At 53.2% G+C, this 27,892-nt stretch overlaps 1 protein-coding gene and 1 pseudogene across 6 annotated transcripts in view; both read left to right on the plus strand.

Moving 5' to 3' along the window:
• Positions 1-27,892, plus strand: part of PRKAG2 (protein kinase AMP-activated non-catalytic subunit gamma 2) — a 255,589-nt gene that overhangs the window by 15,801 nt on the left and 211,896 nt on the right. The gene's annotated exons all lie outside the window — the stretch shown is intronic.
• LOC121105876 overlaps positions 12,199-27,892 on the plus strand; it is a 31,090-nt pseudogene continuing 15,396 nt past the window's right edge.

A 27,892-nucleotide genomic window follows, 5' to 3' on the forward strand; every position in this document is an offset into this window, starting at 1 on the left:
ATCAGATCGGGGCTGCCTGGGCCTGGGCACATCCTCAGCCCAGACGCTCCTCACAAGGGGCAGGCAGCTGAGCGCCACCATCCCGCGGCATGGCCAGCAGCCGGAAACAAGCCCTTCTTTCCCAGGGAGGGCTCTGGGAGGTGCATCCAGACCCTGGACCTTTTTGGGGACAGCCAAAGGGCCCAACTGCTAACCCGTGTCTCCTCTCTCCCATTCCTTCCTGGGGACAGAAACAAAGGTCAGAGTTGTATCGAAGGTGGAAGGAGCGGTCACGTCTTCCCTGCATTGCGCCATCTGGGTGGCATTTGGCTCAAATGATTCTCAAGGTCAGCCTCAGGAGAAAGAAAGAGAAACAGTGGCTGATGGAAATAGCTCATACTCACTGAGCCGGCATGCCCGAGCATGCATGGGCCTTAGCTTACTTGAACCATGCGAGTCTGTGCAATTATTGTCCCCATTCTACAGGTGGGCAGGTAGGCACACAGAGGCCAGGCTCCAAGCCTGAGCTGCCTGGCTCCTGAGTCCAACAGCCCCAGGGCCTGGGAGGCAAAGTGTACCCTGAGGACACGAGTGGAAGGAATGAGGGTGTTTACCTCCAACCATTGGTGCAGGCTGACTGTAGACCAGTGAGTCTGAAGGCTTTCTTTGCGCCTGCTGACGGGACCCCTGGGGCACAGCGTCTCCGCAGCAGGCAGCACCCCCCAGTGCTGAGCCTGTGTGCTTCAGTGGTCTGCAGCAGGGAGCCCGCTGGCAAGAGAAGATGCTTCCTGAACACCACGTGGGAAAGGAAGTGACCGTCATGTCCTCTTGTAGGTGGTGCCGTCCTTCCCCTGCCTCTCATCTCGGCCCAGGACGGGCCCTGACTCACCTTCATAGCCTCCACTGACTCTGATCTCTCTTTGTCCTCGGCAAACATCCTTTACAGCTGTGACCACTGCTTGGCTACTTGAGAATGGATGGGTCGTGGGGTTTTTCCTAATGCTGCTTTCCAAAAATGACACTGGTTGGTGTCTTTGGATCCATGAAATGGTGCCCTTGTTATCAAAGCTGAGAGATGCAGGTGGACACTCAGGGCTCAGGCTGCCTTCTGGTAGTTTCTCTAGTCATCCGTTCCCCTTTTCCCCTCCTTTGCTCTATTTTTTCTCCTCCTTTGTGTTTCTTTTTCATTTTTTCATTTTCTTCTGTCTCCCTGCCCTGAATCTCTTCTCATTCTTTGTTTTGTTTCTTTGAAGCTAGGTTTCACCAGGCTTGAAAAACCTGCCTTCTGACCCAATACTCTTCCCTTGGTGACCACACCTGCCGAGAGGCACTGGGAGCCAGGTTCCTGTGGGGACATGGCCCCTGGTGCCTGGGGTGTGTCTGCTTTTTCCTCTGTCAGGTCATCTTTTAATGAAAGCGTGAGATACGTGGTTATAGGGCACTATTATGGCCTCTACCACGTATTTTGTCACTTAACTCTTCGTCAGCTCGGTCAAGCTCATGTTACTGCCCCCATTTTTACAGTTGGAGAAACTGAGGATCAGAGAGACTGAGTGATTTGCCCATGAGACACAGCTGATGAGAGGCAAAGCCAACGTTTAAAGCAGGTGTGGTTGCCTTCAAAATCTTTCCCTGTAAGATTTCTTTTCATTCCCCCTGCAAGTCCTAATGAGGGGTTGCAGAAGGTTCTAGAAATGCCTGCCCAGGAGCTGCAAATATCACAGGATGGATGTTGCCTGTCACCTGTGTGTTTCCCAAGGGCCCTTCCTTAGCTTACGGGTCTTGTAAAGATCACAATGAGGAGATTTGGGGACCTGGGTATCTCTACCTAGATGAGCCCCTTGGCACTGCCGAGTCTAAGTTGCTTCCTTTGTAAACCAGCAAAAAGAATGCCCACCCGAGGGCTGTTTTGAGAGTAAAATGACATCACATGAATGCCTAACATGCAGCAAACTTGGATGAATTATAATTATTAAAGTATCTTCTTCATTTGTTGGCTGTGATGGAGAAGCCCCGAGAGCAAGTGTGTAGCTCGTATCTGCCAGGCCAGGACTCACAGCTCTGGGTACAGCATCACTCCGGACCTGCCCTGCTTGGTTCTTCTGTGGCTGCTGTTGCTTCTACTTGTAATGTGCTTTATCCTACTGCATTGCGGCATGCTTTTGGTAATGAAGACAGGCTATAAATAAGCATCATTGGGACTTGATAAATTCGTTCTTCTTCTTCTTCTTCTTTTTTTTTTTGATAAATTCTAATTAAGCAAGCAAACAAGCAAATCTCCACGGGGCTGTATGCCAGGTGGGGGTGTGGAGCTGGGCCTATTCCTGGTCCTTTTTATTTCTCCCTTCCCTTTTCTTCCCTCCTCCCACCCACTCCACTTCCCTGATGGTACATCCCACATGTATCGATCTTCCTGCTGTCTCCTTGGATGGTAGAGTGTGGACCCTGGGGTGTAGACAGTGGGGTGTGTGCAGTGGGGTGTGGATGGTGGTGTGTGTGGAAGGCAGGGTGTAGATGCTGGGGTGCATGGAAGGCAGGTGGTGGGTGGTGGGGTGCATGGACAGCGGAGTGTGGATGGTGGAGTGCATGGACAGTGGGTGGTGGGTGGGGTGCATGGATGGTGGGGTGTGGGTTGTAGGGAGCATGGACGGTAGGGTATGGATGCTGGGGTGCATGGACAGTGGGGTGTGGGTGGTGGGATGCATGGACAGTGGGGATTGAGGGGTGGGGTATGTGCAGTCAGTTGGCTAGGATCCCAGTGCCCAGTCTTAGCCCAGGAAGAGCAGGGTCCCACAGCCATCTCCAGCTAGGCAGAGAGGCTGTCCCTTGCTAGAAAGTTGTCCTTTCTTGCAGCATGACCCTGCATGTTCCCTGGCTCTATGGGTTCCTGTGTGCTCATCTCTCTCTCAAGCCAGTGGCTTGGGAATCAAAGGAGATGGGACAGGAGGACAGGGGGCTCTGATCTTTGACGGTCCCTGTGTCTGAGTGTAGGTGAAAATGCTCTGTCCCCTGGGACCCTGGAGAGCTGAGTCCCAGCTCAGCTGTGCAAACTCAGATGGGGTCACCTAACCCCTCTGGACTTCATTCTAGGAGGTCTTAACGACCCTGTGAACCCTTGGGCTCAAACATTAGGTGCTTGTCCTTTCTGCCCCGACCGGCCAGATTCCCCCTTGCAGAGCTGGGGCTGCATGGTTGTCTCCACAGTTCTTCTGCTCAGGGGACCCAAATCTGCCTCCACATGCCCAGGACATGCGGGGGATGCACACAGGTGCTCAGGAGGGGCTGCACTTTGGGCAGGGGCCAAGCCTTACACGGCCCTGGAGGAGGTGGAAGACTGTGCCACCCTCAGCCTCACAGCTGGCGACACGGGCACATGCACTTCCTGAACACTAGAGGGTCACATGTATGCATGTGTGCATGTGTGTGTGTGTGTGTGTTGTGTGTAGAGAAAGAGATTGAGAGAGTCATGTAGATACAGACATATGGACATAGACCAGGAGACAGAATGTCCCGGGTTCAGTTTTCTGGAATTTGCAAGTTGAATCAAACGGCTTGGAAGTTTTATTTTATTTTATTTTATTTTATTTTATTTTATTTTATTTTATTTTATTTTTAAATATTTTATTTATTTATTTGAGAGAGAGAGAGCGAGTGTGCACATGTGGATGAGTTGGGGGAGGGGCAGAGGAAGAGGGAGAAGCAGACTCCCCGCTGAGCAGGGAGCCGAATATGGGGCTGGATCCCAGGACCCTGGGATCATGACGTGAGCCAAAGGCAGATGCTTCACCGACTGAGCCACCCAGGCACCCTGGAGGTTCATTTTAAATATCATCTTTGGAGGAATAAATGACAGTGGCCAGAAGGACAGGAGGATTTCATGATCTGAGTTGGGCATAGCATGGTGATGTTGTACAATGAGAAGGGAGCTGGGGTAAAAGAAGTGGATTTTGGCTTTGGTTTTGTGGCCGATGATCTGAGTGTCCTCAGGCAGGTGGCTGCGCCTGGCCTTGAGGCCACAGTTTCCGTGTCTGTGACGTGAGGGGGCCTGGATTCTGTCATGGTTTAGGGGCCGGAAGCAATGCGATGGGTTCTCAGGAAGAGCCTGGACTGGGAGGGGAAGTCTTGGTTTGAGTCACATTCGTCCCTTGTCATTGTCGTGCCCCGTGTCCTCGGCAGTGAAATGCAGTTGATCATATGAGGTTCAACCAAATGAAATATCCCATATTTGACTATGTTTTTAACCTCAAGAATGATAATCTTAGAGTTCAACCTAATATCTGGTCCATCCGCCATATAAAATTGTTGGAATCGACATACAAAAAAGTATCTAAGAACATTTTTAAACAGCCGAGACTCAAAACTGCATATTATTTTATTGCCAACCCTGGCATTTTGGTTCCCCCCCCCCTTGCTGAAACCGAGTGCTTCTCTTCCTTTTTCTGGACTCCTGCCGCGAGGCTGGGCTGCAGTCCTGCGCGTCCCACCCCCGTCAGATGTGGGCCTGCGCACGGGGAGCCGCCCGCGGCCAGCCCCATTGGCCTTGTCATAGTCGTCACCTGTTTTTAAAAAGTTGTCATGTCACGTCTCCTGGAGGTGAGCTCTGCAAGGAATTCCTGAAACACTGACCTAGGCCGGATTCCGGAGACACGCAGTGTACATGCGGAATGCTCAGGAAGCCGTTGGAGGCAGCTGCCCCCTCCCCAGAGTGAAACTGAATTTAGTCCAGATAGCCCGTGCCTTCCTGCAGTGCCCGTGGAGGGAGGGTGTCCCTTCTCCTGCTGGTGGAGGAGAGGAAGAACTGGGGCCCTGGCTTTCTGGGAAGGGGGCGGTCAAGATCTGAGCCGCTTGTCCCCCATGTTTCCTGTGGGGCAGGGGCACTTCAAGTGTTGTGTAGGTGTCCGGGTTCTGAGGTATCCATCCACTCGTTATCAGTATTTATTGACGTTGAGGCTGTATTCTAGAAACGGGAGGGGAGAGGTGCAGGAGGTGGACAAGGCCTGACTTCCCATTTTGGTCTTGCCCCACGTGGGGCTCCCTGGAAGGCTTCTCTGTGCTGTGTTTGCTCAGCTCCCACTGAGGGGGAGTGAAGGTCAGCCCCCCACCTGGGTGGATGTAGGGTACGGCGCCAGTGCTCCTTCATGTCTACACCCCTGCGGAACCCAAAGAATCTGAGGAGGGAGTGGGTTTCAGAACTGATAAGATTGAAGATGCACTCAGTTTACAGAAGGTGATAATACAGAGTAAGACATTTGGACGTGAGGTGTGGAAGAGGATCTATGAAAAGTGAGGCTTCAGTGCTTTTTTCCAGAAGCACCCACTTCTGATACTTCTGGCACCTGAGACCTCCCAGCTTAGTCAGCAGCCAAAAGCCCCAGGAATGTGCCCCAGGCTGTTTCCTTTAGGGCTCTGCGGGGTGTCAGGGGTTAATGGTTAATGGTTTGACAGTGATGATGAAACCGAAGCCTGTAATTTCTGCTGAACAGGGGAATACGGAAATTTCCACTTGTAGCCGACTTTGGAGAGAAACATCAACATCAGAAAAAAACAACTCACCCACAACTGAACTGTTTATGATGCATGTCCCAGACCCTGGCCAGAGACAGAGGTGGCCCCCCTGACATTGAGTGGGGGAGCAGTTTCCAGAAAAGAGGAAGCCAGCTTTGGCAAAAGCAGAAGCGACTTGTTTGCAGAGGCCCCAAACTTGCCAGCCTCAAACGGGGAAAACTTGTTCTTAGCCAAGTGCCCGAGCGCATTATGTCAGCAGGAAGACGCACTCCCGCTCCGGAAAGTTGTGGGTTTGGCCTTTCACAATTGATTGTCATAACCAGGCTGAACTCTGGCCTTTGCTGAGTTGTTTTTTTTCCCCCCTTAGCTCAGTACGTGTTTACTTTGTGATGTTTCCCTCCTAGGCCATTAAAAATCTGCTAGATGACGGTTGTCTTAGGAGGAAGAGTGTAAGTCATTCGTTTCTCAGAATAAGGCATTCAGGCAGACAGAAGAGAAAGCATTCCACACAAGTCCTGGCCATCACTGCTGAAGGAACTTGAGCCCCCGCTCTGCAGTCCCACCGGGTTCTTGGGGTGGAAGGAGGTGGAGGTCAATGGCCTTGGAGGCCGAGAAACTAACTCATCGAGGACTTCTGATTCGCTGTTGTCAAACTTGGCTTCCAATCAGATTACTGTCAGCCTCTGTGAGAAGTGATCAGGGGCGCATCCCTTTTCTCCTTGGCACCGAGTGTCCTTCTGTGCTTCCCTGGCAGATAATCGGGCGAGGTGGGCAGGGAGGGGGCGGGATGGGCATTTTTCCTGGACATAGGACAGTGGAGGTGGGGTGAGTGTGAAGGAGCCCGGGAAACCTTAAGGATTTCGGAATCCGAGCACCTGAGTTCAAATCCAGCCTTGGGATGCTTCCACGGGCTGCGAGGTTGGGCTGGTTTATCCCAAAAGGACGATTGCTTCTCTGAGCCTCAGTTTCCCACCTGTGAAAGAGAGGAAATAGCCACCATGTCAGGTTATTCTGAGGCAGAGCATAGGACAACTCACCTTACTCCTGATGTTCGTTTCTTCCCTAAGTTGAAGTGATATCGTGTTCTCTGGTCAGTTACTTTGCAATTTAAATAAACAGGCAAATTGAATCTCTTCTTCCAGGAGAAGCCTTCTGGCGGGGTGCCTTCCAATTAAACACCCAAGAAACTCCCTAGGTAAGGACCGTTCATGGTTTGTCCTGGACATGCCTGGTTTACCCCCACTGTCCCAGGGTAGTTGTTCTAAGTGCCCAGTGTGGACATCAGTGGCATGTTGCTGTGGCATCCTCCTGCCTCATTCTGCAGTCACTGAGCTGCCTGTGTCCAGGTCCCCTGGGTCTGTGGCCTCAAGGGTCTCAGCCTCACTGGCAAGCTTACCCAGGGCCCATGCACTGCCCTCCAGAGCCCAGGGCCCCTATGCTGGGCACCCTCAGCCCAGCGGTGCCCCTGTTTGGGATAGCTGTGCTGTCCTCTGGAAACTGGCAGAGCACTGGAGTGTGAGGCCACGCCCAGCAGTAGCAGGTGCTGCGGGCTGACTCATGGCCCCCGAAAAGATATGTCGAAGTACCTCAGAATGTGGCCTTATTTGTAACTGGCTCATTGCAGATGGAATGCGTTGTGATGTCAAGGTGGGCTCCTCACCCAGTAGGACTGTGTCCTTTTGAGAAGAGCAGGCACAACTGCAGAGAGGAGGCGGCAGGGACTGCATGCCGGCCACCACCAGAGGCTGGAAGGGCAAGGGAGGCTTGTTCCCTCCACGCCTCAGAGGCGCTCTGCTGACACCTGATTCAGACCTTTCAGCCTCCGGGACTGGGAGAGACTCCATGTCTGTGGTTTGGAGCACCCCCCACCCCGGGGCCGAGTGTGGTGCTGTGTTGTGGACGCCCCAGGACAAGGCTACAGTTTGTGTTTCTCTTCACCCTCTGGCTTTGGCTCTCCTGACCCTCTAGACAGAGGCAAACAGAGACACGGAGAAACTGAGGCAGGCAGTGCCTTGACCCTGAGCTTTCCCACCCAGCCTCTGGTATCCAGAGATCCCTCGGACCCCATTAGATGAGTTCAAGGAAACCCGTGCATTGCCAGCACGGCCTGAGCCTCGAGGGTGGGAGAGCGCTCCGACCGCCAAAACTTTCTCCAAAGATGCTTCACCAGGAAATCCTTTCCCTAAGGAGCTCCGCCAAGGCGGAGTATGCCCGTGCTTGCTCCTCTCCTCAACGCGGCTACACTCCCGTTTCCATCAGGGATCACAAACAACTTCCTAAACAGTAATTAGTTTTTATTCCAGAGCAGACGCTGTTGGAAGAGCACCGTGGGAGCAGGAAGCCAGGCCCCGGGCCTGCCTGGGCCAGCTCCCTGCGGCCCCGCCAGCCACCACCCCTTCCTCACCTATGACAGGGTGTGGAGCAGACGCGACGTGATGTGTGCAAACCAAATGAGCTTAAGTTATTTATGACCCCTAGTTTTGTTTTCTCCCTTCGCAATGATCCAAACATGCAAGGTGTTTGTCCAAGGTTTTGTGGGGTCGGTGCGCATAAGTTGTGTTGTGAAGCCTGGCCTTCGCGGTTTGGCTCCGCGGCCCGGGATGGGGGTAGGGTGCACCCTCGCAGCACAGTCTAAGGGCCCATTGGCTGCTGGTGAATGGTTAACCCCTGGCTGAAAAGAGCAGTGGGATTTGCGGTGCTTGTGGAGGGCCTGCATGTCACCCGCCCCAATGGCATCCTCCTGGTGCGACGTCGGAGGGGTGCACCGCCTTTTCTCTTGACTTGGAACCCCCGAGGAAGGAAGCCTCGTGTCTGGAAGGCAAGCCACTTGAAGAGACTTCCCAAGCGGGGCAGGAGGAGGGTCTGCTGGGGGTGGGGAGAGGCCCAGGCCAGCCCTCACGGGCACGTGGTCAGCACTTGGCCATTCAGTTTAGCAGATTAGCTCGTTGTCACTTCTGAGGATCTGCATCTTCAGAGGATGCCAAAGCCCTGGGACAGGGATGGAGATGGGAAGGTGCAAATCCAGGGGTACAGCCTGAGCAGAGAGCTCCACCCAGGCTCAGGCTTTGAGGGCCTAAGAAAGACTAGATCCTGGGCAGCGGCCAGCGGGAAGTGCTAGGGGGCCACCGTTGCACGACGATGTGCCTTGACGAAAAGAACAGAGCTGACAATGGAGGGAAAGTCACCTAAGACCAGCTCACCTAACTCACATGTGCACCCTGGCGCCCCCCCCTACTTGTTAACCACACCTGACCCTTGGCTGGGGAGAAATTACCAGCAGCCCAGGGGCTCCCCTTCCTTGCTTTGCCAAGAAGGGATATTTCTGCCGGCCCCGGCTCGGCTGCAGGGCGCAACTGGTGCTGTGTGCCCTGCATGACACCAGGTAGCTGGAGTCCCCCGTCGAGGGATGGTCTTCCTGCAAGGTCCCAGCGGTTTACCTGGGAGACTCCATAACCATCCCACCCATTCTTCCATCATAGGCAGCCCCCTGCAGGCACAGGCTTTGCGCATAGGAACCCCTCCCCAACATTTTACCCCCATGCCCACTTTTATTATCAGAGCCTTGGTGATTTTGCAAGAGAACAATCTAATATACAGGTAGGGACTCAAATTTGTGTCCTTAAAACAGAAATTCCCTTGCAAAACAGCTGGATCCCATTCCAAGCTGTGGGCTCTGGTGGACCCTCATCATCTATGACCCTGTTCCACAGAACAGTCATGGAAACATCCTCGAACCGAACTTTGGAAAAGTGCACATATGGAGGATGTATGAGAACATACTATTTCCTGAAACCTGTGGTGATGGCGAGAGTAGGATTCACGGCTGCACATACACACATGTATATACACACATGCAGCCACACACATATTCACACACACACACATCCATGCACATATGCACCCCTGCATGGGCTAAAACGCCATCTCCCTCTCGTGTCCCAAGTTACTGACCCCGCAGGGAAACAGAGACAGCATCGTCGGATAGGTTAGTCCCAAACTGCAGTGATTCACGGGACCTACATGGTTTGTAGCCTAAGTACTATTTTTTAATGTAAATCTTTTTTTTAAAGGTTTATTTGAGAGAGAGGGCATGAGCGGGAGGGGCAGAGAGGGTGGGAGGGAGAGAATCTGGAGCAGACTCCCTGCTGAGTGCAGGGCTTGATCTTATGACCCTGAGATCATGACCTGAGCCAAAACCAAGAGTCAGACACTTAACCAAGTAAGCCACCCAGGCACCCCTCTTAAACCTATTCTTGAAGGAAACATCCTAGGACGAGCAGAAATGGAAAGCCAGTGTGGCTCACGGTAAACCGTGACAACGAACACGGGAGCATTCAGGTGGGCTGAGCCTGAAATCGCCACCGGGCTTCATGGGTCCCTGCCCTCTGCTGGCCCACCTCTTTCCTGAGACCCCTCCTAGCCCTCTGCTGGGAAGACCTCCCATCTTTGCTGTGCTGGCCAGGCCTCTGGCTCATGGGAGAACCCAGCCCCAGGAGGAAGGTGGAGAAGGGGGCCCCCGAGCTGCAGACTGCACCGGAGAGCCGCTGCTGGTTCTGCGGGGTGGATGAGCTCGGAAGTCCTGCCGCTGGGGAGCTGGAAGGACTCTGACCTCCTAGGTGGGTCCTTTAACCTGCCACACCATTTTGGCAAATACCCTCCCCCACCTCTAACTCTTGGTGCCTGGTAACCTGGCCTCCTCCTTCGCTGGTGAGGAGGGTGGGGAGGCAGGCAAAAGCCTAAAGATGTCCCACACCACCTTTCCTTTTATTTCTCTCACCTCCTGGTCGCTGACCTTGCCTTTTCATGGAAAGATACCGATTCATTTGTCCAAACCCATGTTTCTCGGCATTTAGCTGGTGCCAGGCACCGTTTGAGATGCCGGGGCTGTCGGTGAACGAAAGTGCCGGATATCCCTAAGGTGCAGGGCTCGTGTTCTGGTGCGGAATACACAGTCGACCACAGCACACGGAGGCGTACTTCAGCGAGTGTGCTGGTTGCCAGTGGGTTCACGCTGTGAATTTGTTCGGGCCGCGGCCTGCGGTAGAGATAAGAAGAAGAATGGCTTACATTTCCATGGCGCTTACTTTGTGCCCGCCGCTGCGATAGTCTCTACTCGGTTGTGTTTCATTTTTTCAAAACTGGTGGGGATAGCCCACTTCAAATAATTTTATGATCTACTAGAGGGGCCAGTGTTTGAAAAGCACTACTCCGATAGCTGCCCTCCCCTAGTTGGGAGGGTCTTCTTGCCTAGTCCAGTCCTGCCCCCCATGTTAAGTGGCAGACCTCTTCCCTCTCCTCCAGGAAGCCCACTGACCTCACAGAAGCACAGGAACTGAGAGCTAGACTGGTGTGAGAGGTGAGACACAGCCTACCAGCATCTCCCCATTTTACAGAAGAGTAAGCTGTGGCCCAGAGATCACCAGCAGACAGCAGACCTGAATACCGGCCTCTGAGGGGAGCTGCCTTAACTTCCCCACAGCCCCACCACACCCCTCCGCTTCCCCATCCTACACGGTGTAGGACTGGTGCTTCCCAAGCCCTTGGAAAAGGCCTGGGGAACGGAAGGATTGTTTTCTGGTCTTGCTTCCTCCTGGACCTCTCTCCACCTGCACCCCCACCCTCCCAACCCTGACCGAGAGTTGAGGTTCAGGACAAGGCCTTGGAATCTGAAATGTTGAAAAGCTTCTCAGCCAGTCTGTCCACGGCCAGACGTGGAGCCAAGGCCACAGACTGGAGTGACCTTGTGGCCCACTGCCGCCCCCTTCATGGCCTGTTCTCGATGGCCCTCTGAGCCTCCTGAGGCCCGAGTCTTGTGTCTTCTCAGGCTCCCCGGCCCAACGCTGAGGGCGTCAGTGCCTGAGGTCACGGCTTCTCAGCTGACGGGAGATGGGAAGAGGGTGGATTTCCATCTGCTCTTAATCAAAGAGAGCACCGGCTCCGGTCCAGATGTTTGAATGGGGTCCAACTCTTCCTGACCTTGAGTCTGCTGAATCCACAAATTTATCTTGGTAAATTGTTTGGTAATAAGTGGTCTCACGCTCCAGTCTAAACTTCCTTGGGAGGCTTCACCCCACCGTGGATGGAGACAGGCCGTGTGATCCCAGATCCTGGAAGGAGAAGGACAAATCCATTCATTCTTTTTGGAAGCACACCAGCGAGATATCACTTCAACTTTGCTCTAGAAATTATTATTTTTTATTTTTTTGGTGACATAATTTATTAAACTTTTGGGAAAACAACAACAGGGCAACACATTTGAAAACCTAGCAACAGCCGCAGCCGTGTCATGGTTCAGCCTGACTTGGACGACTTTTCCCCGCCGTAGTCCTTACGAAGGGCAGGCCTGCGGGCTGGGATGCGGTATCTGACGCATACAAGCTTTGGAACTTAACAAAATGAAATACAGCCCTGCTGCTGGGTTCCCTTTGCTTTCAGATGCCAGCTTTATGGTTTCTTCTAGGATCTAGATGCGTGGCCCACCTGCTGTCCGTGGGCACTAGCCGTCTGTGCGTGGACCTGCGTTGAAAGCTCTCGGTGGGCCAGAGCACGGCATGCATAATTCACGCGCACATATGTGGGTGTCGACCCCTGTGTGTCTGCACACACATGGCAGTATCTGCTTGTATGGACATGCATGTTTTAGGGGGCTGGCGTGTGGGCTTATAAGCCTGCACAGATGCAACCAGACTTGTCTGTCGAGACGGAACCAATTGCATGGCACCGTCCAGAATTGGACGTGACCTGTTCTCTGTCCTGAAGACGCACCTGCCCCTGAATTCTAAGACCAAGGACTCGCTTAAGAAGGAAATTCGTACGGAGAGTGCTTGTGAGTGCGCTTTCGGAATGTGTTAATAGCCCGTGTAGGCTGGACTTCCCCTTCTCTCCTCACCCCCACCGCTGCTCCCGGCCGCAGCCTGGCCCCACGCCCCCCACTCCAGGGTTAGGAGCCACATGTACAGCTCTGACCCGAAATCTCCGAGTCATAGTTCACTTGCATTTATTAGCACTTTATATTCTTCAGCTAACTTCATATGCACATTTGACAGCTGAGGACCCTGAAGCTCAGAGAAGGTAGGCACCTGGCCTCCCCTCGCCTCACTGGGGAGACGTCAATCAAGTCTCCCTGTTGAGCCGCTCTTCCCGCCCCGTTTTCCAGGAATCCCTGGGTGTGTGCAGAGCTCCAGAGAGTGCACTCAGCCTGTGCTGCCGTGGCTTCCTGGCCCACGCGGTGTCACAGGCTCTGTGCAGAGATCTCCCTGGAGTAGGAGTCACTCTCCATGCCCAGTGACATTGCCGGGGTGACAGACAGCCTGGGGCTCGGCACCTCGGGTCCAGACAGAGCTCCAGCCAGGACCAGGTCTCCCGTCCCCTTCCTCCCCGAGTGGTGACCAAAGCCCAGGGCAGTGTTTCTTTCACACCCGTCTTCCCTCGTTGAAGGAATAAATGGTGCAGGTGAAGCACGTGGCAAACCACGAAGCAGTGTCAAAGTATCAGACGTGGGCAAGGTGTGCCTGAAGCTTTTGGAATGGTAAACACTACTGTTCTTACACATAATCGGCACCAAATACGACTTCGCCGAGTGAGAAAGAACAGAACTAACAGATTCATGGACCATAATTTTCTAGGTTGGGGAAACTGAGGCCCAAAGAGCTGGGGCAGGGAGGGTGTGCGCAGAGCTGCAGACAGCTTAGCTGCAAACCCGGGTGCGAATCCCAATCCGCGGCGCTGCCTGTCCATCAATCATCGATTTCTTCTTTATGTTTTCTTTCCTTTCCTTCCTTCCTTCCTTCCTTCCTTCCTTCCTTCCTTCCTTCCTTCCTTCCTGTCAGTCTCTGTAATTGGCTCATGACTGAGAAAATTACTACCTTTTTGATTCTTGAAAAAACTGTTTTCCTATGTAGATTTTGGTCTGGTGAGTGCTGGGTGGCCGGGGGGTGGGGGTGTGTAAGCACATCGTGTTCCACTCCTAGACGATTAGGAAATGGCCTGATTCGTGTATCTGGCGGCTGCAAGTCTACAGACTTGGCACTGGGAGAACCTGCTCTTTTTCATGTTGACCTTGCCTCCAGTTAAGTCAAGTCAGACATGTCCAGGAAACGGGCTTGCCCGAGACCAAGGTGACAGCCTCAGGCTGCTCAGGCTGAGTGCGCCGAGGGGACAGACGGGGGCACAGACGGAGGCCAGCTGGGCCAAGCCTGGTGGAGCTGCGGTGTTGCCCAGGACCAGGGGACACCAGGCCCTCTGTAGTCTAAGAAACAGTGCCATGCGATTGTGCCATGCTCTGGCCCCTGCTGACCCCAGCCCACCGTGCCCTAGAGCTAGGAGTTGGTCTCCAGTCTTCCAGTCTAGTGCGTCACTATTGTTGCTTCTAGAAATGGAGGATCCACCTGGAAGGGACAAAAAGGTGGAATCAGGTTGTAGAATTTCCTGCCCCTTCTGCCCTCCTGCCTTGGCCTGTGCTCATCCCCGGAGCTCCACGCCTTCGCAGAGACTCCGTTCCTAACTCCCGCACTAGCTCTGCCCTCACCGAGGTCTCTTCTCTGCCCTGCTTTGCCAGGAGCAGCTGCCCTAACACCCCACGCTTAGGGTTGGTTTGGTTGCCGGCGGTGGGACACCAGGGGCCCTAACTCTAACCCTTCAGAGGGACCTTCTGCAGAAGGAGGAGTGAAGGACCCAGGGCAAGGTCACTAGAAAAAGTCCTTCATAGATCGTTAGTACCTTAAAGGGAAGTGATAAAGGTGTTAATGCTTAAAAGCTCCCTGCCAGCAAGGTGGGCAGAGCAGCACTGAGCCTAGAACCTTCTAAGTCCTCTCTTTCCGTCTCTCTACTTCACGATTGCACCCTTTCTCAGGACAGCTTCCAATCTTTAAAAAATATTTATTTTAACTATTTCTATATGCCTTAATTCTCATATGGACTATTTCTGTATGATTATGAACCATTTTTTAAAAAGATTTTATTTATTTATTTATTTGACAGAGAGACAGCCAGCGAGAGAGGGAACACAAGCAGGGGGAGTGGGAGAGGAAGAAGCAGGCTCCTAGTGGAGGAGCCCGATGTGGGGCTCGATCCCAGAGTACCGGGATCACACCCTGAGCCGAAGGCAGACGCTTAACGACCGTGCCACCCAGGCGCCCCTTATGAGCCATTTTCTGCTTCTCTTGTGATGTACACTCACTTTTGAGGCAGTGTCTGGGAGCAGATGACACGGGGCTGTCACCTTGTCAGGGCCACTGTCCCAGGACCCCATTGGTTCCCTCCCGGTTTTCTTCCATGATTAGGTCCTCTTGCCCACTTCTCCTCTCGCTCCCCATCACCCGTGGGTTGGCTCCAACCTGGAGTTGAAGGCCATCTCCATCTTTGCCCCTGACTGTCTGTTCTCAACAGGGGGCCAGAGTGATTGTGTTACAATATGTCAGGTCATGCCTTCCCTGATAGAAACTTCCAGTGGCTCCGTGTCACGTTCAGATGAGTATGGTTTCACTGCCTTTTTGACCCCATCGATTACCTCAGCCACACGGGCCACTGCTGTGCCCCAGACAGGCCCGCCTGCTCCTGCCTGCTCCTGACTCCGGGCCTTTGCACTTGTCATTCTCACTGCTGGAAACCTCTCCTGAGAGAATCCACATGGTGAAGTATGGAGAAGACACAGTCTCTGACCTTAGAGAAAGGCAGAGCCTCTCATGGCCTTTCCCATATCACAGCCCATCTTCCCAAACACCATCCCAGCCCCTTCCTCCTTCAGGCTTGTCTTGGTTTCCTGTTTTCCCTTCTTTCTGCATGGCCAGGGCTGTGGTCACTCTTGTCACTCACTGCCTCCTTGATTGGTATCAGTGACCTCAGCTGAGCTGGTGATGTGCCTGCCGGTTGCTCGTCTCCCGAGGATGCTGAGCCAAGCCCGCTGGGCAGTGTGCAGGCTGGCACTGTAGACCGCACTGCGTGTGCCAGTGAGCATGGTGCCGGGGCACCTACCGAGACCCAGACAAGGATGCAGACAAGGTCCGTGTGCTCACGTGCTCCCACGCGCGCTCATGCGCGTCTGTTAGCTGTCACCAGATTTCCCTCGGGAAGGGTTGTATCCATTTGCATTTCCAATAGCAACGTGTGAAGGCGGCTGTGGCCTCTTCTCCCACAGGCTGGCTGACAGAATGTGTCGTGCTCCTTCATCGTTTTTGCCACTCGGGTCAGTGACAAACGGGGCTCAGTGTGGTTGCCGAACTGTTGTTTTGCTGGCCTTTACACACCTTCTGTTTTTTTCGAACAGCTTTATTGAGTACAATTGACAGAGCCACAATTTACCCGTGCAAAGGGTCCGAGTCGATGGCTTTTAGGATATCCGCAGATCTGTGCAACCATCACCACAGTCAACTCTGGAATATTTTCATCCCCCCGAGGGAACCCCCTGACGCTGAGGCTATCACCAACGGGTTCCCTCGTCCGCCCTCGCCTCCCCCCAGGCGACCACCACACGACTGTCTGCTTCTATACCTTTCCCTGTTCTGGGCTCTCTTATGGAATCCTGGAACGTGGTCTTCGCCCCGGCTTCTTTCACTTAACCGCATGTTTTCAGGGTTCACCTGTGTTGTATCCATCACTACTTCGCTCCTTGTGGCTTTACGAAATTCCATGGTGTGAATACACTGCGCTTTCTTCATCGGTTAAAGGACATCGGGGGTCATTTCCACCTTTTGGGGGCGAGGAATAGTGCTGCTGCGAACGTTCATGTGCGCATGTCTGGGTGGGTGTACGTCCTCATTTCTCTCAGGCTCACACCCGGGAGCAGAGTGGCGGCTGGCTGCTGGAGTCGCTCTATGCTTCCCTTTTGAGGGACTGCCAGACGGTTGTCCAGACGGGCTTGCTGGCTGACATTCCCCCTGCAGTGGACGCGGCTCCCGGCGTGTGCGTGTCCTCACCAGCGCATGTCCCCGTGTGTCTCTTTGCTGTGGCTGTCCTTGCAGGTGGGAAGTGGGGAGCCTCGTGCCTTCCATCTCCATTTCCCTAGTGCCCGATGGGGTCGAGCATCTTCCCCTGGGCTCTTCGGCCATTTGTCCATTTGTAAATCTTCCTTGGAGAAATGTCTGTTCATACCCTGTGCTTGTTTTGAAATTGAGTTGTCTTTTCACTGTCAAGTGTGAGAATTCTTTATATATTTCAGATGCAAACCCCTTATCAGATGCATGATTGGAAGATGTTTTCATCCTTTCTGGGGGTTGTCTTTTCACGTTTTTGGTGTCTGTTGAAGCACACCAGTCTTGAATTTTGAAGAAGCACAATTTATCTCTTCTTGTCTTTTGCTGCCTGTGCTTTTGCTGTCATGTCCAAGGATACGCACAACCCGTCAGAGTGCATAGGGCACCCCTGTGAGTGCACGCATTGGCAGTATCCTGCCGATCGAGATCTCCACGAGACCAAGGGCCCTGAAAGGGATGAAGAACGTTTCCAAAACTGCAGAAATTTCTTTTTTCCTCTCACTTTTGCTTTTCCACACTTTCTATCGCTGCCATCTTAGTGAGATGAGCTTTTCGTCATTCTTTTTTCTTTTTTTCCAGGCATTATTCATTCTCTCTCTCAACAAATGTTTGCCGAGCACGTACTGTTCGTCAGGCCCTGTACTAGGCCCGATGAATCAGATGTCGCCCTGCTCTCAAGGACAGCCCCACCCTCAGCTGTGTGGCTGGTATTTGATGCCCATCCCAATTCCCTCCTCTCAGGACCGCTACACGGCCACCCTGACCCTCGGGACCTGCCTCAAGGCTCCACGGGAAGGAAATGCAGGTCTTACAAAAGCGTGGAGACCCATGGACAAGGAATTGCACTCATTTCAGGGTTCTGGGCTGGGGCTCCCCCTGGGCGGCAGGGGCTCGTTACTACTAGTTGAATGAGTAGGTGATGCCCAGAGCCCCCAATCCACATGCCATTCACCCTCTGTTCTAAGAGGAGCTCAGAACCGAGGCTCACATTGCCCTGCATCACTCCGTTGGCCTTTTCCTGGACGGGACGAGCCGGGCAGGTAAAGAAGGGTGAGGCAGGGTTCACTGCGTCTGCTCAGGGTCCGAGTAGCATCGGGGAGAAACAGCACCAGCATGGGGCCCTGTGACCCCCTGGGGCTGCGCTCAGGGACGTACGAGCCCTGGTGTTGGAAACCACGCCAGGAAAGGCTACGGAAATCCAGGTTTTACTCAAAACCATCTCAAGAAATCTCTATGGAAACGCGTATCAGGAAAAGCCCACATTTCTACCCAGGAACTGCTCCGTTCTCTTTGTGTAAATGGGCACCTGTAACCCATCGTGTTTTTATTTTCCTTGGTCTTCCCGCCGTGCGTCTCAAACTTGGCTGCACATCAGGCTCACCTGAGGGGCATTTAAAACTCCCAAGTGCCCAGCTGCTCCCCAGGTGAATGTAATTAGAAAGTCTGATGTTGTTGTTGTTTTTAATTCCCCAGATGATGTATGTCTGAGGTTGAGAGCCCGTGGGGCGCAGGCAGTTTGGAGCCAAACGTCTGACTTGGCTTGAGCGGCCCCCCTTCTCTGTTTCTCTGGCTCCAGCTTCCCATCCTAAGCTGTCTCTGATCCTTGTTTCTGTCGGCTGATGGGCAGTGAAGGGGGTTTTGGCTTGAGCATGGCCTTTCGTGGCTACAGTCTCCGCTGTATTGTGGCTTTGCAGTGCTGGGAACGCTGCTGGGTAAGTGGGGCTGTGGATGTAGTAATTAAAAAGCAAGAGGCAAAATGGAATTGCAGTGGTGTTTTATCTCTAAAGCTGCATTTTATGAAAAGTGGCTTTGTTCAGAGGAGGAAAAAGAGCTAAATGGACAATGTTACAGGAATTCCAAATCCTTCTAGACATCCTCGATATATCCGGGGACTTGGGGACCCTGGTATTTAGGTTTAATTTCACTTTAAAACTTTTGTTTTCTCTTATAATAATTACTTTTTCCTGATGAACACAAGTCCCTGGCTCTCTTCTTATTCAATGATTAGGGCTAATTTTTACCAAATAAATGAAACCGAGAGGAAGGGAAAGGTGGGAGGGTGTTTCCTCCGTTACCAAAGGGCTGGAAAGTGGCAACGTTCGTGGAGCTGGAAGTCAGGAGAGACAGAAAGGAAACGGGCATGGGTGTGGGAGGTCCGGCCGGTGGTGGGGATAGACACGCAGAGGTGCACACTGCCTCGGGGGAGGGGGAGGGGGAGGTCCGAGGGGGCTGCAGGGCAACAGCCTCAGTCCCTCAGGCGGACCAGCGGTCCGGGTTCACCAGGGACTGAGGATTTCTTGGAATGTGGGACTTTCTGTTTTAAAATCCGGTCAGTCCTGGGCAAACCAAGACTTAGCCGGTCACTGTCACTACTGACCGAGGATATACCGTTGCTTGGTTACTAATTTTTGTTTGGAGGTAATTGTGGGCAGGAAAGGGAAGTGAAGGAGTCCTGGGGTGGGGGCAGGAAGTTAGGCCTGGCTAGCAGTGGCAAGGATTTGAAGTGCCAGGGTCTCTATTCTGGGTAGACCTTTACCTAACCCATTTGTCCTAAGGGTAACACTGAATAAATCCGTGGTTGAGGGGTGGGCCCAAGGAGAGCCCCAGAGAGACACAGACGGCTGAGAAAACTGGCATTGGCCTTTTAGGCAAAACATCGGTCTTGAATGTCTTCTTTCCCCTGAAACTAGGACTTGCTTAAGGGGCTGAGACTTGACCCTTCATCTTTGTGCCCTTCCTGTGTGCCTGGTACACAGCGAGTGTCTAGTACGCGTTTGTCAGATTAAACCCAGCCAAGAGAGAGCACGTGTTTGGTGTCTGGCTCTACATTAAGGGTTTTGAGTATTAACAGAAAGATTGTCATAACATTGTCTTAAGATATCACAGAGGACACAAACCATACAAAGTATTAATAATTAGGGAGTAAGAGAAAGTAAATTTGTTGAATCGTGTTGTATTTAGATTCAGGGCTGTCTCTCAGGGGCCCCTTCAATCCAGACTTGATTCAAATAGCATAACGGGGGATTAAGCCAAGAAAACCGCATTTCCAACCACAGGAAGTTTGTGAGCTGAGGTTTCGTAGGGAGAGGGAATAGGCTCCAAAGAAAGACAGGACGAGGGGCAGTGACAGTGAGTGTCATCCAGGTGATGCTGGGGTGACAAATGACCCTAAATCTCAGTGGTGAGCAATGATGGAGGTTTATTTCTCTCCCAGTTGGTGTGCCCTATTTGTTCTGGGGACGCAAGCTGCAGGCACCGTCCCTGAGTCCTTGCTGAGAGATGGTGTTAGAACACAGGACAGCTTCCAAACCTTCCCTTGGGAAGTGGCACGCGTTCCTCCTGGGAAAAGCCAGCCGTGTGGCTGGGCCTGACGTCAGGGCTGGGGGTGTGCGGGAGGGATGTCTGTCAGAGGGCGGAGCCCGCCGGGGCCACTGTGGTCTCATGACAATTCAGAGAACGCCGCCCGCAGCTCCCGGTGACCACTGTCTCTCCTGTTAGCCGCGGCCCAGGACTTCTTGCGGTCATCTGCCGTGCATTGCTCACGCCTAGGTGTTAGCATAGTCCGCACAACCCAAGCACATCTACATCTTCTCGGAATTTGGGTGTCAGGAGACAGGCAGAACGCCACAGAGCCAAGTGCAGCCTGTGCTGGGACCTTTGACCTGAGCCAGTTATGAAGTTTCCCTCTGAGAAGACTTCTAGGTCATTATAAACGTTCTGGACCGAGAGCAATTGACTGCACTGCCCTTGAGCATCCGAAGTCCACGCGATAGCTTTTTAGTTTGCTTTGATTTGAAACCTGATGCCTTCGTAAAGGGAAGGCTCCGATTCCTGACTTTGTATCTCCCTTCCTAAAGGCACCTTTGATTTTGAGGCCAAATGATGCCGTGAACAACCGTGTTATTTCCCTGCCTTTACCACGAGGTGCTGGTTCTTAATTAGGGTGCATTTCGGCCCCCTGAACGCCTGTTCTCAGCCCTGGAAATCCTGAGGCAGTAGCTCTCCAGACAATCGGGGCATCTATGTTTTGATGAAATAGTGCCCCGGGGGCTTCTGATGGTCCCTCCAGGTTCAGAGCATCAGACAAAGGATTTTGCCAGGAGCTGACTTGACCTCCCTTCCAGCTCCCACCCACTGGAGTGGCTCTGGGCCTGTGTCTGGGCCCGGCCCTGGTGGAGGATCCCAGGATCAGGCTGAGGAAGCTCCAGGAACAGACTGAGGGTGTCATTTCTTGCCCCCTCCCTCCCCAGCCTCTGACGTGGCTAAGTTGTAAAACTTCTGGGGCAGGTGAGGCAACTGAGAGTCTGACGGTCCCAGACTCCTTCTCCTGCGGCTCATGGCAGAGGGCTCTGTGCTCCGCATGCCTGGTACACAGTGAATGCTCACGAAGCAAGGCCAGAGCTGCACCAGCGTTCATGTTCTAGAGATTTCCTGTAGCCGGCCTGTCCCTGCCTCTCCCGCCTGTCACAGTGGCTCCTTCACGTCCCTTGGGTGGCCTGTCTTGGTCACTAAGCCCAGGGATGGCACTAGGGCCCCCGGGAGTTGCCTCTGTCTTGTCAGCAGGGCCAGCAAGGCTCTGGGGAGACAGAAGAGTTCCCCATCACAGAGCTTGTGGTTAGTGCCCCCCCACACTAACTAGCAAGTGGGTGATGAGCTGGTCACAGACGTGTGGATGGTGGTCAGGCTCCTTCTGGGATAGGGCAGCAGGTGAGATGTCTCCGGAAACGAGAATGTCTTTAGGGGCGCCTGGGTGGCTCAGGTGGTTAAGCATCTGCCTTCGGCTCAGGTCATGGTCCCGGGGTCCTGGGATTGAGTCCCGCGTCAGGCTCCCTGCTCAGCTGGGAGTCTGCTTCTACCTCTCCCTGCTTGTGCTCTTGCTCTCTCTCTCTCAAATAAATAAATAAAATCTAAAAAACAAACAGAAAAACCCGAGAATCTCTTTAGAAGCTGATAGTGCAGAAAGGGCCAGAAGAATCAAGTCAAAACTGGAATGATTTATGTGCAGAACGTAGCACTGGGCTACCCGATGTAAAACTTTTTTTCATTGACTACTAGGAAAGCTCAGCAGTTTGGGGAGTTCCGTGGAAGGGCCCACGAGGCCCCACCTGCCCGGTACCCCCAGTGCCATCTCTGCAGTAAATGACAACTTTAATAAAGTGGCAACGAGTCTTCAAGGCACGAGAAGGAGATTAACAGTGACTAGAACCAGCGCTGGCGGGCCCTTATCCCCGGCCTGCGAAGCTGCAGCCCTCCCGCTGATCGGGGGGCCTCTGGGTCAGACAGGTGAAGAAGCACACTTAGGGGCACAGAGCGATTCAAACTCTGATCCTTGAGCCAGCGGGTTTCCCCCGTAAGGTACTGACTCATGTTTACATACCTAGGCTTATTCTGGTTAAGAAAGTAAGAACCCACTCATAAGAGGCCACGTGGTGAATGATTCCATTTACAGGAAACATCCAAAACAGGCAAGACCACAGACACAGAAAGGAGCTCAGTGGTTGTGGGGGGCTGGGGAGTGCACAGGGGAATGGAAGGGATGGCTGACAGGAATGGGGTTCCTTTCTGGGGTGATGAAAAATGTCCTAAAATTGGTTGTGGCAATGGCACAGAGCACAGCCCTGTGAATGTACTAAAAACCACTTAATCATGCACTTTAAATGGGTGAATTTATCGTGAATAAGTTGTGAATTCTGTCTTAAGCTATTGAAACACGAGGGGGAAAAAAAAAGCACGTGTGTTAGTTTCCAGGGGTGGTTGTAACAGCATCACGCACCGGGGGGCTTGGAGAAATGGATCGTGTCACAGCTCTGGGGTCGAGAGTCTAAAATGCAGGTGTGGGCAGGGCTGTGCTCCCTCCGACAGCTCTCAGGGGGATCTGTCCCAGGCCTCTCTCCTTGGTTCCTAGTCAGCTGTCTTCCCTGTGGCTCTTCCCTCTCTATGTGTCTATGTGTCCAAATATCCGCTGTTTATAAGATGACCAGTCATATTGGATCAGGACCACCCAAGTGCCCTCACTGTGACTTGATCACCTCTATAAACACCCTCTTTGCAAGTAAGGTCACATTGAGAGGTATTGGGACATTAGGGTTAGGACATAATTCGACCCACGACAGCAAGGAAGGGTATAGTGCATTCTGAGAGACTTCTTTTAAAATTGTTAAAATGTTTAAAAAGTTTTAGCTGAAGTTTTAGTGTTCATTCAGTTTTCAGAAAAGTGCATTGAGATGGAATTCCTTTAGCCAACAAACCTGGAGACGTGAACCTTCCTGTTCTCCCATCTTTCCTGGGGATGTCTGCAGGCAGGCACTGTGCCAGGACCACGCCTGGTCCCGTGGGAGGGCTGACTGCACCCCTGCCCCTGAAACCGGCTCAGGCCTTGGGCTCCTGCCCGTAGGTGGTAGGTGGCGGGAGGTCAGGTAGCAGGCTCTGCAGCTGGGGCACATTCCTTCTGCTGGGGCGTGGGAGGGGAAGGGGGTGATGGGAGCTGAAAACCAGGCTTCCCTGAGGTGTCCTAAGGACACTTAGATGTGCACAGCGATGCCCCGTGCTTGGCAGAGGCTCAGCTTCCCCAAGGCTGATACATGCGGGAGGGTGGCTTTTTGTTTTTGTTTTTTTAAATCAGGGCTGACATTTTTCTGTTGTAGATTCATTGTTCTCCCCATCCCCAATAGCCATTTATTTGTGAGAAAGAAGGAAGCCTGACTGCATGGTGTGGTGGCTCTCCCTGTCCCCAGGCACCCCCCAGCACTGACTGGGGCCGCTGGTCCCATCTTACTGGCCCACTGCCTGGTCCCCAGCTCAGAGCCTTCAGCCCAAAGGGACCCATCCTCTCTGAGCACACTGGACACCTGTCTGCGAGCTTATCCCATGAGCGTGTTCTGCACCTCTGTGCCTCATTCCCACCGCGGGAGTCAAAAGCTTCTCCAGGGCAGGGCCCGTGTCTGGTTCCTGTGTGGCTCCAGCAGGGGAAGGCTCACCGAACCCTGGTCAGTGGGCCCAGGCAAGGAGGTGGAGGCGGTATCCACACCCTTCTCCTGGCCTTGCTGCCCCTTCTGTTGCTAGGGGCTTCTGTGGGACATCCCCAGTTCTGCTCCAGCCCCAGACCTGTCCCAGAGGTGATAGCAGGTGTGTGTTTCCAGAACTTTCTGTGGATTACCTTTCACCATTTCCTACTTTGCCCTAAGGTTCAGTCTCTGAGGCTCTGTCTCTAATGGCAATTACTGTAGCAGGAGATGCCGAGTAGGGCTCAACACCTGTGTCCCACATCATTAAAATGGACCATACTGTCTCCCAGTCTGTTGGTTCCCATCAGCTCCCAGGCCCTGGTCACCCCCTTAAGACTCAGAGCCAGCACCCACACAGCCCATGCTACGCACCAGGCTGTGTCTCTGTATTTAGAATACACATGTGTGTGTGGGTACACATGCACATCTCTATATATACGTCACGTACAGCATCCCTGTGGGGGTAGGTATAGTTATTCTTAAACCCATTTTACAGAAGAAGAAATTGAGGCACAGAGAGGTTCAGTGCTCCTCCAAGGTCACAGCGCTAGTAAATGGCAGAACTGGCATAGAAAAGTGGCATCTATTTAAAAGGACGAGTGAAGACTCTTACCCTTCACAGTCCACTAGGGAAGATGAATCCAGCCTGAGAGAGGACATGCTTTGGGGCGTGGTTATAGAGGGCAGTCTGGAGGAAAAAATTGCTTTATGCCCCAGTGTGATTCGTGTTGGTTTCAATTAAATCAGGAAGACTGGTGCGTGTGAGGCAGCCGCCTGCCTCGCGCCACCTGGGCAGCCCAGAGCCTTCTGTTGAGCGGAGCGTTTGAGGTGGTTTTAGGTCACAGACGTTCAGGACAGGAGCACCTGCATGACACGGCCACGCTCGGCCCCTCGGCGTTCAGCTGTGGACGCGCCGAGCCTGGCTTTGGGCTGAACTAGAGCATCTGGTAGCTGCGAGCCTTCCAATCGGCAGAGTGTCCAGGGACTGGGGAAGGAGCATGTGCGGGGGAGCCCACAAATCCAAGGACTCTCCCACGCCTCTTTTTCTTAAGCTGCTCCTGCTTACCTCTCAGACCCTCAGCCTCAAACTTACTCTTTTCAGGAAGCTCTTTTTTACAACTTTCTTCCAAAGTAGCCACTGCAGGAAACTTCTGTGGAGGCTGCTGTCTGTACCCCATTAACCCTCAGCCTGCTTGTTCCTTGTCTCCGTGACTTTCCTCCCAGCCAGGACTCAAGTCTCCCCGGTTGGGAGTCCCTGTCTTCGGTTTCTCCTGTGTTCTGTGGCCGGGAGCTCCGTGAGCGTTTCTTGTTAGGAGAGGGACCACCAAGAGCTGGAGCAAGAGCCGTGGGGGGCTGCGGGGACAGACCAAGGGAACATGGTGTTAAGGGAGAAGCCCATCCTGTTCTTAACAAAATGAAAGAGGAAATGGGGGCTTCCCAAGTGCCAAGGTGAGGTTTTCAAGGTGAGGACACTATATCCCAGATGGCAGACTCCCACTTCTTGGATCTGAGGAGTGTTCTCCTTGGCTGGCCGATGACAGAGACCGTGCTGTATTCAAAACAGTGCGTAGCTACGGGGCGGGCCCTAGAAGCTAACACGATGCACGCTGGAGGAACCGGGGCAGGGGGCACAGGAGAGTTTTGTGGGGCTGGGGGTGGGCTCGGAGAAGACCCTGAGAGGAGGAGAGGTCCATGCGGGCTTTGGCAGGCAGAGACCTAAGCGCGCATGTACACACATGTGCCTGTGCGTACACGTGTGTCTTACCCCAATCCCCCATCACTGTTTTGGCGGCCGCACAGATGGCAAATCCTTCCCCTTCCACCATCTGTTCTCTGTACCTTCCACACCTTGGACTTGTTCAGACTGAGTCTGGAGAGGTCACCATGGGGCCACGTGAACAAGCCCCGCGAGCTTTCCGGCAGGCAGGGCTAAGCCCTTGTGACTTCAGGGGTCAAGATCCTGGCCCCCTCAGCACCCAGCTGCGTGGCCTGGGGGGCAAGTCACTTCCCAACCGGTCGCTGGGATTTAGAGCTGGTATACTCACTGGCTTAGCTGAGAGCGGCAGCTCCACAAGGGGGGGGGAGTGGTGGGCTCCAACTCACACTCACACGGTCTATCCACACGGCGCTTCTGTGGGTGGGGGGCTCAGGACCTGCTCCACAGTCAGCCTGTGGGGAGACTGAGGCCCAAGAGCAGTCTCCACACGTGCGGCTCCACAAAGTTGTCTAAGTCTCTGAAGACCTTTGAGAGTCCAGAACTTGGCTGTGAACGATGGAGAAATGGTTACCCTTTGAGGGATTGGGTTTGGTTCCTCTCCATGGAAACCAGGGCACGAGAGCTCAAGGGCTGCATGTGAGCATACAGACCAGGGGTTGCGAACTGCGAGTCCTGCTTGGCCGGAGGGATCCCGTGAGAGGCTGTGGGGCACACGAGACCGAGGCGGCAAACATCCAGGTGCTGGTACATTATGACGGCCTCCAGTACGGGAGGTGAATAAGGCCTGTGTCCCCCCTCCACCCCACACCCCAACAGCCGTGGTACCAGGTGGTATATTACAATGAAAGGAAATCTCAGACCAGAGTTTGCCAAACCCCCACAAACAATTTTATTTATTTATTTTTAAATTTATTTATTTTTATTTAAATTCAATTAACATATAATGTATTATTGGTTTCAGAGGTAGAGGTCAGTGATTCATCAGTCTTATGTAATACCCACGGCTCACCACATCACATGCCCTCCTTAACGTCCATCATGCAGTTACCCCGTCCCCCCACCCTCTCCCCTCCAGCAGCCCTCAGTTTGTTCCCTATGCTTAAGAGTCTCTTACAGCTTGTCTCCCTCTCTGATCCCACAGATGCTTTTAGGCGGCGGCTACAACCTATTCCTGTAGCTCAAAGGGAGTCTTGCCGCTGCCTTGGGCAGATTCTCAAGCTGGTTTATTCAGAGATGCTGACGCCCCGTGCCCTTACTGAGCCAGCCCGAGTTAGCATGCACTTACCTTGAACACCACTCACTCCACCAAGAGAAAGGAGCGAGCTCTGACATTTCTTGTCTTCTGGTATAGATTTCAGTAAGGATGTTGGACATGCTGAGTCGTCCTCTTTGTCATCTTGATTCCCAGCTGGAATATTCTAGAAGCTACCAAACTGCCCCCAACATATTGCAGAGTGCGAATAGATGCAGGGAGGCTGGCCTCAGGGTGTAGGAATGGGATCCCAAAGGGAAGAGCCACAACCGTCAGCATCCCTGCTTGACTGAGTACATCTCAGACACTGTTTCTGACGGATGGCTAAGCCAACACCATGCTAACACCATGCCATGCCCCCTCTTCTGGGCTGCCAAGCTCCTGACTGAAATACACGTGCAGCCAGTGCAGCCAGGAGTCCGGCACTGGGCCCAGGGAGTCCTCTGGCCTCAGTGTCTCTGGCTTGCCCATGCACGGATCCAGCAGCCCCAGGATCGCTGCCGGGAGTGCAGGGCCAGCACTGGCCACCTACAAAAGGAGGGAGATAGGCTTTGCTGAGCAGCTGCTGTCGGTCCGTGAGTTTCCCCACATGGGCCTGTCGCCGTGGCCAGTATGGACATGGGGCTCTGGGTCCTTTTGCTGTTGGGGCTCTGGCTGCCTTCCTGCACTTGGCGCCTCATCACGGGCCAAGGCTGGCATGCAGCATTTGGCATTCAGGCTCACGGCTGAAGGTGGCATGGGATTTGGCCAAGGGTCTGTGCTGGGTTCCTGGGGTGTTCAGAAATCGAACCCAGGTCTGTTACCCATGACCAGGGGAGGGGTGGGGAGCAGGGGCACCTTCCTGCTCCTGTGTGATGTGTTTCTAGTCTTCGGTGGCTCTTACACAGCTGAGATAAGGCAGGGACCAGTTTGGGGTTTTCCTGCCGCATTTCCCTTGTTATTTGTCATCTTTGAAGTCACTGCTGTGGTGTGCTGTGATTTCCTTACCCCGCAGTGCATGACTCCATCAGAGCATGCCAGACAGGAATCCGTATTCGCACGTTGGCTGGCGTCAGAGCCTTCCCCGCTGCTGCGCACTCCACCTTTGCACCTGCGTTTCGGATTTTCTTTGGGACGGACCTCTGCTGGGGAACTTTCCAACGTCAAGAGTGAGCATATCCTCTTATTTTTAATTACGTAATAAACAAGCCTGTGCTGCAGAAAAACCCAAATACAAGAATACAAATAAGCAAAAATAAATAAATAAAAGGGAGTGGGGTGTGAACCTGTTAGAACAGCGTGGACACGGCCAGGTTCTGGAGGGGAGGCACCTGGGATTAAATCCTGGTGTTGTCACTGCTGTGTCCGTAACTTTGGCAACTCATTTCCTTGTTGATTAAAAAAAAAAAAAAGGTATTATCTTACCCATTTACCTGTTGTGCAAGTTGAGACAGCATTTGTAAATACCCAGCACTAACGTATACTC

Source organism: Ursus maritimus, unplaced genomic scaffold (genome assembly GCF_017311325.1).
Source record: "Ursus maritimus isolate PB19 unplaced genomic scaffold, ASM1731132v1 scaffold_3, whole genome shotgun sequence".
NCBI lineage: Eukaryota > Metazoa > Chordata > Mammalia > Carnivora > Ursidae > Ursus > Ursus maritimus.